Raw genomic sequence first — 9,782 nt, 5'->3', positions numbered from 1 at the left:
CAGTGACAAAAGAATTCATCCAGTCCCCAGAAAGATTCAAGAAATTCTTGAGATGGAAAGATCACAAAACAAGGTCATTTTCTGAATATCCTTAGACTTAATAATGTACACAGGAGAATGTGAGATTAATACTCTGCTGTCTTAATGCCACTCAGATAATGGAGTTACACCAGCAGAGATTTTGGTCCTGTATATTGAATTTATCAAACACAAAGATTATTATTTTTGGATGTGAAACGTTCCACAGATTGTAAAATGTCAACAGTAATCAGTTATTAAAGCAGATCACAATCTTCTAGAGGACATATCCAGAGAAACTCTGTGCAAAACACTCCCCTAGTTTTCAAAAAAGATACAGATATATATATTAATTTGATAGGAAGCATAGATCTAGGACAGATCTTCGTGTTACATTCAACAGTTCATAGCAGCGAACTGAAGCATAAAGAATGAATGGCTCAAGTATCATCAGTTCCAAAGTCAAGTTAGAGCAGCCTTGAAAATGAAACAAGTTGTCCCAGCATTGCAGCATGGTTTCAAACTGCCTGAGAAAACGTAACTGGCATTTGAGAGGAGAAACCGCAGCTTGGAATGTGATTCTGTACAAAGGATACTTAAGCATACTATCAGACACCACAATAGCTGAAATACTACAGTTAGTCCCTGGTATGTACACATATGCATTTGCAATGCAAAGGCAAGGGATGCCATGCTTCCAGGCAGTCTTGAATTCAGAAAGAATATTAGAAAGCTCTAATATTCATTCTGACATTTGCACCAAACACAGATGTTGGGGCAGAAAAGAGGTGCAGGAGCCCTCAGCATCAAAGGCGCCATGGTAGATATCTCAGCCACAACGTCCCTAGTCTCACAGGGTATGTCTCTATTGCAACTCACGCTGTGATCACGGCATAGGTAGACATACCTGCACTAGCACTGTGAAAAATAGCAGCATAGATGCGGTGGCACAGGCTTTGGCGATGCAAGTAGGTACCCACGGTTCCAAGAGGGCTTGTATAGCCTGTGTTGAAGCCTGGACCACCACATTTACACTGCTATTTTTAGCAATGCTAGCCCAGGCAAAGCTGGAGCAGGTATGTCTACCCGAGCTGCAGTCACCCCTTGGATTGCATTACAGACATACCTATAGTGACGTTTCTTCCTCCCTCCCTTTTGAGATGGTGCCCAGAGCTCCAATACCAAAAATCTCTTGGTCCTTTTTTTTTTTTAAACTTTTTTTAGTTTGATGGCAGTGGAGAGGCACTGAAGTGTCCTTGAAATGAGGATTACTTGAAACTGAGGTGACAGTCACAATAAGGACCTCGTACTGATTTCCTTGGCATTGATGAACACCTGGGGATTAAATGAGGACCTCCACTGGCTTTTGGCACTGAAAAATCTTTGTCACTGTGAATGCTTCCTTAGTATCCAATTTCTTAGCTACCTGCAGGGCAAATGGCACCAACGATGGACCCGCATCAATGGGTTCCTAATAAGTGAAAAATCAGCCATGGCACTGGTGAAATTCTAGCATTTGCAGGCTCACTTCTTAAAGCTGCTCTTCTCGGTGCCAATGAGATTTCAGCCCCTGCAGAAGACTTGGGTCCTACACTACTGCCCTGGAACCTGATCTATCTGCAGTGGACTTTGACCTCAGGACTGTCCCTGACTTTGAAGCCCAAGATAGAGTGCTCTGTCCCTTCATAGAGACGGATGGCTGATCTGACATTGGATCCAGCAACCTGGCATGTGAGGCTGCTGGCGAGGAAGCCCCAGAGCCTCCACAACCTGTCTGTGTGGGACTGGGGTGTGGAGGCTCTATGCACCAAGCAGTGATATGAGGAACGCTCTTCCCCCAGGCTGAACAAACAATCAATATGCTTAGGGAACGTGAAGGCCCACAACCCATAGTACTTAAATCTGCCCTGCTTATCTGATTCCTTGGCGATTGGACCAGCCCTGACCGAAAGCTCTGAGGACCCAAGGCCCAGAATAAACTAAATGCCAAATCATGTAAACTACCTAATATTTGCTAACTAGCTAAGTACCTAATACACTAGAAATTAAGGGAGTTGTGCATCAGAAGTTGCTACACGCACTGACAGAAGGTCCTTACATCCACAGCTGGGCTTGGGAAAGAAGGAATGTAGGTGGCTGGGGTCACATGACACTTTTATAACCTCAGCTCTAAACAAGGAGTATTGCAAAATGGTGTTTGTCGGCTCTAAGAGGCACTGGTATCCTGAAATCCCAAGGGTCAGAGTCCGACATCCCACAAGCGGGAACATTCACAGGCAATCCACAAGGAGAAGCAAACATTCTTGATTTAAGAACAATGAATTTGGACAGATGAAGAAGAGGCAAAATCATTTCTATGGTGATTTCAGGCAGCCTACCTCAGAATTCCACAATTATGGCTTTAATTACCTAAGCATTTCGACAACTGTTGCTTAGTGATAATTTGGTGGTACCAGATCATTTTAGTTAGGATTCAGTAATGACATAGTTTCACTTTACATTATGAAAAAACAACAGGAAGGAGCTATAAAATTATGCTTCAATATTGCTCTGAAACACTGTCATCTTGTGGCAATTTGCAGATGTAGCACTTTACATCACAGTGCAATCCAGATCTCTTTTTGAGACTAGGCGCAGTGCTAGAAATAGATTATGGTTCAGAAGAAAGGGGTAGGAGGGCTCTTCTTTTATCAAAGCAGTCCACCCATCCCTACTACAGACCAGTATCGGTGGCTGAAGAGAGGAAAGCAGGGGATTGACCGAGGATTAACAGTGTTTTAGCCCACTCACTGAACTACCACTGTGTTTCATCTCATCTAAAGCCCTTGTGGGTTTTGACACCTTCCTTCAAAACACAACCTATGAATTTGTCCTGTAACTCCTGCCAGCTCCCTGGGCTAAACTTTTTACCTCACTACTTTCCACTCAGTGGGCCAAATTTCTCTCTCAGTTACCACTGGTGTGAATACTGAGTCTCTCCGCTGACTTCAGTAGAGTGTACATGCCACCAGTTCTGCACGAAGAACAGTTGCCAGACTCTGCCTTTGATATGTGCAGCTCCCTTACAAAAGGGTATCCCTTTTCAGAAAAAATCCCTATGTCATCACTGGAGGACAGGGCAGACCTAAACAAAGCAAAGGTGGGTAATAAACTCGTGCTGAGCTACGGTGTTCATGCACAAGTGACTGTCTCACGGTTCTGGCACGCTGCACTCGCGGGAAACAGGAGTTAGCTAGCAGTGGCTTCGAAAGTGTCATAAGGCTGTTCAGTAGAGCAGGTGTATCAAGATAGGGTAGAGAGGTGACAGGAGAAGCAGCGTCAGCGAGCAGGGAATACAGTAAGGCTACAACAGCAGGGGATCTAAAGAGAGAAACTCTTGCAGGACCACATTGCTGCAGCCAAAGAGGGTGAGAGGGCTAGTGCTGCCAGAATCAGGACAGCAGCGTTGTGCAAGCTAGGTTCATGGCCCTGCCTGACCCGCCCTTGCCTGAGAAGGGGTTAGTCCTGGAGTGTTGGAGGAGCCATCTTATGAGAAAAGAGAGAGAGGGATGCCAGCTGCAGCAATACTAAGCCTTGATGTGGAAGCTGGGCTCCCACCTTTCAGTTTCACACCAAGTGTTATTTGCCTGTAATATCTGTCAACATAGACAATATCAGCTCAGCAGCCACAGGCACATTTCCTTGCCTGTGAGTGAAGACAGGGCAGTGTGAAAAACCCAGGCGCCTTCCTTCTGGGAAGTTTTCACCTGTTGTTGTGGCTGTTCTGGGTCAGAGCTGGTTATGGCAGAACTTTTGATGACTGAACTGAAGCAAGTAAGCTCCACAAAGACTATGCAAGGCCCTTTTATTACCCCACCCAGAAGCCATAGAAAATAAACATCTCCACGTAAAGAGCTGCCTCATCTTTTGGGTTTCCAGGTTGAATTAAAAAGATGAAAGGGATTTTTCTTAGGAACTGTGTTAACGTCCTATGAGAGCACAAATTAGCACAGAAGTATCTGGAAGTACAGTGCGAAATGCTGTAACTTAGGGGTGGGGAAGGGCTGGCTGTTTGAAGGGGAACAAGGAGGATAGTGTAACATAACTGGCTGTTGCTCTTAAATATGTTAATGTTGTTACACTTCTTGATTTAATAAACAAACGCACCCCAGAGGGGACTGGAGCCAGCTGGCAGTTTTACCAAAGAGTGCCCTACCGAGTAATCCTTTCAACTAAATGGTAAATACAATTACTTTCTCCTTGTTATTTCTGAATTTAGGACCACACAGATACAAGAACAGACAAACCTGGCCCACAGTGGGATTGCGAAGAGGCAGGGGGCCTGTCAATAGAGATCTACTGTAGTCCCATTGAGGTCAGTGGAACTACTCACATGCTTAAAGCTACTCCTGAGTGTAAATGTTCACAGGATTGGGCCTTACAGGAAAAAGAAAAACAACAAACTTGATGGAGACCTTCTGCTCAGCAGCTGCAGCTGGCTAGGTGCCAGGCTCAGCACACAGTCAGGAAATTATGGGCAGCTCTGCATTGTCCTTTTTAAATGGAGGCAAACCTCAGTTTTATATGAAGGTCTTTAGGAAAATCAGGGAACCTGTAAAAAGAAATTTGAGTTGTGATGTGAATTTTGGATAATACAAAGATTTGCATATTTTGAAGACTAAATGCTTCACATATTATTCACCTCCCCCATATCATCTGAGGTTAATAGTCTGATAGTTTTCTATTCAAACTATACCTTCCACGTTCACGCTAAGAGCACAGCAGAACTATTTAAAAATGGATTAACTAATACAATTGCATAAATATGGCATGTTAAGCCATTTAAATAACCATGTCAGAGCACCTACATTACCCCTCTTCAAGAAGTATACCTGTTCTGGAATGGATGAAGTAATATGAATATAAAGAAGCATCCCAGGAGTCCTGATCCCATTTCCCCGTCTGACCATTTCAGGTCTACTTTTTGATATGTTTTTGCAACAAAGGAATTTATTTATTTGGATTCTTTTAGAGAGCTAAATCCAAATTAGAATTATTGCCGCCAAATTAAGCCTCATTTTCTTCTTATAACAATTGGTGATATAAGAATTACCTCCCTGAATTCTCTCTAACATGTTTGGCATTAAAGATCAAAGGCAGACAATTAGGTTCCTCTCCTCCTAGTTATTGTTTCAAGCAACAACTAGGTAAGGGAAGAACAAAGATGCATGCATTTAGAAAACGGTGGGCTAAATATTTAGACACAAATTGAAAAAGAAATTAATTAGGTGTTCACATATAATTGCCAAAACCAAATGCATCACTTTAACAATAATAGAAAACCACATTGAAAGTAAAATCAACTGTTTTATTCTCTTTTCACTCATAGCAACATACTGTTATAGGTTGGGCTAAACCTCATTGAATCTGGTGCGTGCAACTGATGTCCGTCATTTAAGATAGTAAAACCAGTTAAGCTCCTTTATGAAATAATATCAGTGTCCACTCACAACAAAGGCACGTCCAAGGCCACTCGGAAATGTGAAGTATGTGGGCGAAGGCCTTCACCAAGTATTGGCTGAATGAATGTGGGTGGATACTGGTGGAGCTAATTGGCAGGCTAGGGGTGTGCCTTTTCAAGCATATTATACTCCTCACAAAAGGAGGAGTCTCACACAAATTTTCACACAGGGCTAGAGAGAAAGCCAGTCCCACACTCATCCGATAGCAGCTCCTGCAGTCCAATGGGTTGGGCCTGGCTCCCTGCTCTGGGTGTTGCGATGTGGCACTGCAATCCCATGTACCATGCAACAATGCCACACACTCAAAATTGACCCAGTTACCCCTCTGTCATGTGGCCAGAGAAGTGGCCGGGCTCCAGGTGGCAACGCTCAAAGTGGGGAGCGGGGCTGAGCGTTGGGACAAGAGCTGCCACTGCCAGGTGAATGCATGGTGGGCTTGCTGTCCAGTCCACCACCACTTCACCTCATCTCAATGCTCAAATAAATGTGTTAGTCTCTAAGGTGCCACAAGTACTCCTTTTCTTTTCACCTCATCTGGTTGCAAAGCTTGATTCTGGCACTGGAGGGGGGAAGACAATAAGAAAAGCATACAGAAACTGAAGGAAAAGGAAGCTACAGACACAGCTGGACAAGCACAGTGTGTGGCCCTGAGAGAAGCTAGAGAGAGGACTTTTGGGTCTTGCCAAGAGAGGATTAGCACCTGTTGTTTGGTTCCTCATGTGTTCAGGGAAACAGGACTTTATACATTCTTTGTAAACAAACAAAACTGCACCAAGGTACCTAACTCCCTCATCAATTTCTCCTCTTAACTGGGCCAACCTATGAAACCCAGAATTATTGGGTGGGCACTCAAAAAGGGTAACAATAGTTAGGGCCTAATTAAAAAGTGGCAAGTCAAAAAGAAATACTTTTTCACATAGTGCACAATTAAACTGTGGAACACATTGCCAAAGAATGTTGTTGAGGCCAAAAATTTAGCCAGATTTAAACAGGGGCTGAATATTTGTATGGATAACAAGAATATCCAAAGCTTTCAGTTAATGCGAGTATATCTCTTTGGAAGAGATATGAGCCCTTAAGCTTTGGGGTGAAAACTAATCTCTAAGGAAAAGGGTTTAGTTAGGAGACCTAATATGGGGTGGGGTGGGGGGCAGATTATCTCACATCTGCCTAATGCGAGGGTGCTTTTTCTGAGGAATCTGGTGCTGGCCAGTCTTGGAGACAGGATACTGAACTAGATGGACTCCTGGTCTGATCCGCCTTGCAATTCCTATGTTTCCAATCCTGTCACAATTATTCACAAGGAATTCTTAATGTTGTAAACAGTTTCATTGAAGTTAATGTGAATAAGTTTGTGTCTGAACAAGAAAAAGAGAGAGTGCACATAGGTATATGTGAATGCAAATCTGCATGTAAATGTGTGTGCAAAGGGAGTCTGTGTGTGTTGAGACATTAGCCATATTTATCAGATCACTGCCAACCAGCTTTGGTATTCTTAAATTATACCATCAATAAACAACACACCACAAAACCAATACAGATTGCCCAAAATATGTCTGGGGACAAGAATCAAAATAAAAATACAAAAGAGCCCTGAAACCCTAGTCATAGATAACCTGAACAAACACTAGGATCAACAGGTAAATGACATAAACATTGGTTTCAGAGTAACAGCCGTGTTAGTCTGTATTTGCAAAAAGAAAAGGAGTACTTGTGGCACCTTAGAGACTAACCAATTTATTTGAGCATGAGCTTTCGTGAGCTACAGCTCACATCCGATGAAGTGAGCTGTAGCTCACGAAAGCTCATGCTCAAATAAATTGGTTAGTCTCTAAGGTGCCACAAGTACTCCTTTTCTTTTTGACATAAACATTGATGCAAAAGACCTTCACAGAGTTCTCAAAAGAGCACCAAAGCAATCCCTAACCATACAACCAGAAAAAGAGGACTGAAAATTCAGAAAGAAAAAAGAAGAAAAACAGTTTGATATCAAGAAAAGGAGTACTTGTGGCACCTTAGAGACTAACAAATTTATTTGAGCATAAGCTTTCGTGAGCTACAGCTCACTTCATCAGATGCATTCAGTGGAAAATACAGTGGGGAGATTTATATACATAGAGAACATGAAACAATGGGTGTTACCATACACACTGTAACGAGAGTGATCACTTAAGATGAGCTATTACCAGTGGGGGGGAGGGGGGACCTTTAGTAGTGATAATCAAGGGGGGCCATTTCCAGCAGTTGACAAGAACGTCTGAGGAACAGTGGGGGGTGGGGGAGTGAAATAAACATGGGGAAATAGTTTTACTTTGTGTAATGACCCATCCACTCCCAGCCTCTATTCAAGCCTAAGTTAATTGTATCCAGTTTGCAAATTAATTCCAATTCAGCAGTCTCTCATTGAAGTCTGTTTTTGAAGTTTTTTTGTTGAAGAATTGCCACTTTTAGGTCTGTAATCGAGTGACCAAAGAGATTGAAGTGTTCTCCGACTGGTTTTTTAATGTTATAATCCTGACGTCTGATTTGTGTCCATTTATTCTTTTACATAGAGACTGTCCAGTTTGACCAATGTACATGGCAGAGGGGCATTGCTGGCACATGATGGCATATATCACCTTGGTAGATGTGTAGGTGAATGAGCCTCTGATAGTGTGGCTGATGTGATTAGGCCCTATGATGGTGTCCCCTGAATAGATATGTGGACACAGTTGGCATCGGGCTTTGTTGCAAGGATAGGTTCCTGGGTTAGTGGGTCTGTTGTGTGGTGTGTGGTTGCTGGTGAGTATTTGCTTCAGGTTGGGGGGCTGTCTGTAAGCAAGGACTGGCCTGTCTCCAAAGATCTGTGAGAGTGATGGGTCGTCCTTCGAGATAGGTTGTAGATCCTTGATGATGCGTTGGAGAGATTTTAGTTGGGAGCTGAAGGTGACGGCTAGTGGCGTTCTGTTATTTTCTTTGTTGGGCCTGTCATGTAGTAGGTGACTTCTGGGTACTCTTCTGGCTCTGTCAATCTGTTTCTTCACTTCAGCAGATGGGCACTGTAGTTGTAAGAATGCTTGATATCTTGTAGGTGTTTGTCTCTGTCTGAGGGGTTGGAGCAAATGCAGTTGTATCGTAGAGCTTGGCTGTAGACAATGGATCATGTGGTGTGGTCTGGGTGAAAGCTGGAGGCATGTAGGTAGGAATAGCCGTCAGTAGGTTTCCGGTATAGGGTGGTGTTTATGTGACCATTGCTTATTAGCACTGTAGTGTCCAGGAAGTGGATCTCTTGTGTGGACTGGTCCAGGCTGAGGTTGATGGTGGGATGGAAATTGTTGAAATCATGGTGGAATTCCTCAAGGGCTTCTTTTCCATGGGTCCGGATGATGAAGATGTCATCAATGTAGTGCAAGTAGAGTAGGGGCATTAGGGGACGAGAGCTGAGGAAGCGTTGTTCTAAATCAGCCATAAAAATGTTGGCATACTGTGGGGCCATGCGGGTACCCATAACAGTGCCTCTGATTTGAAGGTATACATTGTCCCCAAACATGAAATAGTTTTGGGTGAGGACCAAGTCACAAAGTTCAGCCACCAGGTTTGCCATGACATTATCGGGGATACTGTTCCTGACGGCTTGTAGTCCATCTTTGTGTGGAATGTTGGTGCAGAAGGCTTCTACATCCATAGTGGCCAGGATGGTGTTTTCAGGAAGATCACCGATGGATTGTAGTTTCCTTAGGAAGTCAGTGGTGTCTCGAAGATAGCAGAGAATCCTGCTGTCAGGGTGCCAATGCCTGAGATGATGGGACGTCCAGGATTTCCAGGTTTATGGATCTTTGGTAGCAGATAGAATACCCCAGGTCGGGGTTCCAGGGGTGTGTCTGTGCGGATTTGTTCTTGTGCTTTTTCAGGGAGTTTCTTGAGCAAATGCTGTAGTTTCTTTTGGTAACCCACAGTGGGATTAGAGGCTTGTCGAAAGTGGTGTTGGAGAGCTGCCTAGCAGCCTCTTGTTCATATTCCAACCTATTCATGATGACGACAGCACCTCCTTTGTCAGCCTTTTTGATTATGATGTCAGAGTTGTTTCTGAGGCTGTGGATGGCATTGTGTTCTGCACGGCTGAGGTTATGGGGCAAGTGATGCTGCTTTTCCGCAATTTCAGCCCGTGCATGTCGGCGGAAGCACTCTATGTAGAAGTCCAGTCTGTTGTTTCGACCTTCAGGAGGAGTCCACCCAGAATCCTTCTTTTTGTAGTCTTGGTAGGAAGGTCTCTGTGGGTTAGTT

The sequence above is a fragment of the Natator depressus genome, chromosome 7, assembly GCF_965152275.1.
Source record: "Natator depressus isolate rNatDep1 chromosome 7, rNatDep2.hap1, whole genome shotgun sequence".
NCBI classification, from domain to species: Eukaryota; Metazoa; Chordata; order Testudines; family Cheloniidae; genus Natator; species Natator depressus.
The sequence above is the reverse complement of the archived record's forward strand: the minus strand, read 5'-3'. Positions refer to the sequence as shown.